Here is a 3,391-nt window from a genome sequence, read left to right on the forward strand (position 1 = left end):
TTAACCAACGGTGAAAATTATTTTAACGGCATTAATTTTAAGTTATTCATGTAGAAACATAGTAAAATAAAACAAATCTAATGTATTAAATTAAACTTTATTTATCTATACAAGACAAACGTTTAAAAAACTAATTCACAGTTACACATTAATTACCAAGCTTACGACGTGAAAAGTTTGGAAAACACTGCGACTGCTGACACTGAGCGAGAAGGAAATAACAATTAACACGCGTTCGACAAGGATGACGGTCAGGGCATGAAGTTATCTAGATCCATGGTATAATAATATACTCCGCCTGGTACTCCATTCCCGTCTTTTCTAGGTCACCTAACTGACACGGGCCTACGTCATCACGCGACAGCGCTATATGATAATATGCGATAGCGCTATATATAGCGGCCATGTTGTTGTGACGTAGGCCCGTGTCACTCTGGGAATGGAAGACCATGTTTTATTAGACTATGTCTAGATCCGAATTGTCAAATGTCCACAGCGCTATCCTGTGTTGCCAGTAGTATAAACAGAATTACCCGAAAGTCTGAAATTTCTTTCGTGAATCGGAAGATATTACTAACGAGTAATTAAAAATGACGTGTTATTGTAAAACTTAAGCTAAAATACATATAAATGAAAATTATAAAATTATAAAGAAATATTTTAACTTATTAACCATAGGTATAATGTACCCATGTAACATGTTATGTTGAAATAAAGTGGCAATGTTATTGTGACGTAATCGCGTGTCACTCTGGGAATGGAAGACCATGTTTTATTAGACCATGTATAGCACCTAAAGGCAAATTTAGGGCTTATTTTTGACATACCCTTATTCTCAATGAACTGCAACATTGATAACGATTAACGGGGTTTGACGATAGGACAGTAAACCTACAATTAAGGTTTATCTATGAAAACGGGTAACTTTCTACACATTGTGAATAATTTACATACAAATTGACTCATTTTAGCCTTTGAGTGTATATTATCAAAGCGTACTCCCCGGACCCCAGCCTCCGTAGCACGGTCGCGTTTTTATCGCGTCACCATGCCTGTCACGTTCTAACAAGTATGTAAGTGCGAAAGGGACGCGCATAGTGATAGGCGATAAAAATGGAACCGTGCTGCGCCCGCTGGCGTTTTTTATGTAACTTATTTTATCATCACATTTACAGGTTGTAACCAAAATAGTGGGGATCCATTTAAGGGCATATTCGGTATCGTGTTCAGCGGGCGAAGCATGGTTCCATTTTTATCGACTATCACGAAGCCCGTCACTTTCGCTCTTCCATACTTGTTATAACGTGACAAGCGAAAAAATCGAAATTAGAAAAAATGAGAAAAAAATGCACATTTTTTTTTCTACGGGGCAGGTCGTTAAATCGGTCAACTATTCATACTCCATCCATACAAAGTCCAATCGATTTTCGCTTCAAAAAACTTTTTTTTTCTACTTTTTCATAAGATAACACGATACAGAATATGCCCTTAAACGGATCCCCCCTAGTTTTATTACATCACGTATGTATTTGACCTACGAGACCGTGATGCATGGGCACATTAATCGTGCGAGAGAAGTAAGATAAAACATACGCCTTCTGACAGTTCTGACAAAAACAGCCATTGTTTTATCAGGGTCCCGTGCCTGAATGCCAGCCAGCGATACCTAATATTACTGAACCATAAATAAACAGTTTTTACAGGCTAAATAAATATTTTCAGGGTATATTTATATAATAATTTAAAAAAGCAGTGGTGGCCGAGTGGATATGAAAGCAGTGGTGGCGGAGTGGATATGACGTCTGACTTTCAATCCGGAGGTCGCGGGTTCAAATCCTGGGGCCTAATTCGAGACGTACTTATCTGACATTTGAAATCCACTTCATATCCTCAGTTGATTGTATCGCATGTTCGTCGAATCGCATTCTATCGCAAACATGCGATCGAAAAAATAAGTAAGAAAAAATCAACTTTGTTTTATTACTACTATACGGTTTATTATAACTTTGAACTCGGGGTATGTCGGTTACGTCGGTTTGGTTTCGTTGTCACCTAACTGTGGATTGCTAATGTCAAATTTTGACAGGTGTGGATACTATCGCTAGACTTTTTTGTCCATGGGCTTGGGCACCATCTTGGAGTTTTTGACGTGCGAAAGGGTATTTTATAGCATAGAGTAAAGCTTTTTTTTTAGTATATACGTTTACAGGAATTAATGACATCTTGTGAGCGATAGATGAACTAACGCGCTATTCACGGTGCGGCGGCGAGTAGTGGAACTATACGTGACAATTTCCATCAATCAAAAGGGGACTACACTGTTGATGGTCGATAAAGGCTATTATTAATTGAATTTTAACAGCACGAACGCCTTATTGACAAGCGTTCTTTTTGTTAAACCCACACCTATACGTCAAATAATGCTCGCTCCACACATTCACCTATGAACGCTCAAAAATGCTTATTCACGTTCATAAACCAAGTTGTACTTTAACCATATTTAGAAAAGTCCGTTTTTTTATTACTGGGTGGAATTAGGGATGAAAATCCCGGAAAAAATCAAATGCTTATCGATCATTTCACAAAATTTAGTTTTTCCGGTTTTTTTCCAGTTTAGGATGACTCATGTTAGACCGGGCTGTGGCCGGGCCGGAGCTTCCGGAGCTTCGTTTTCTATGCAAAGCGTTATGTCATCACCATGCAGGGCTCGGGAATGGCACGGTGCGGGCCCGGCCCGGTCTTGCTATGTGCAAAGCCCTGACCCCCCGGAGTTTCTTCACAATTTTCACTATGATATTGATGCATCAAGGTGATTTGTTTACAGTACCTATGTTTACAGATGGCCTACCGCAAAACGCGTTAATCGAAATTTCGTTGTCTGCCTCTCTGTCGATCGAATGGCCCAAGAGTGATAGGCCCTGGGTTGTGCTATTATTATTAACACTAACTGTCCCTCGCCTTCACTACTGACATGGACCGATACGTCCGTGCATTACAGGTAATGCACAAATACAAATAGTTTGACGGTGCATGTCATGTAATGCACGGACGGTAACGCCCTCTACGCAGGGTTTTGCGTAATATTGGCTATTTCCTGCCTCAAACTACAGTGCGACAGAAACCAGTAGAAAATAAATGAGGGCGCCACTTTCTACGTTACTATCCCTTTTTTGACGTAAAATGCTTAAACATGGCAACAATTTAGTATTGAATATTTATAGTTCCAGTTTATTTAATTTCTACTATTTTATGTCGCACTATACCCAAAGGCACTAACTACTGAAATAATACAATAGTACTCTTTGTATATATATTTTTTATAATAAACTGAACGGGCATTGGCTCTAGTCACACCTGATGGAAAGTGAAAACAGAGCCTAAGATGATGGAG

This window comes from Cydia splendana, chromosome 13 (genome assembly GCF_910591565.1).
Source record: "Cydia splendana chromosome 13, ilCydSple1.2, whole genome shotgun sequence".
Classification (NCBI taxonomy): Eukaryota; Metazoa; Arthropoda; class Insecta; order Lepidoptera; family Tortricidae; genus Cydia; species Cydia splendana.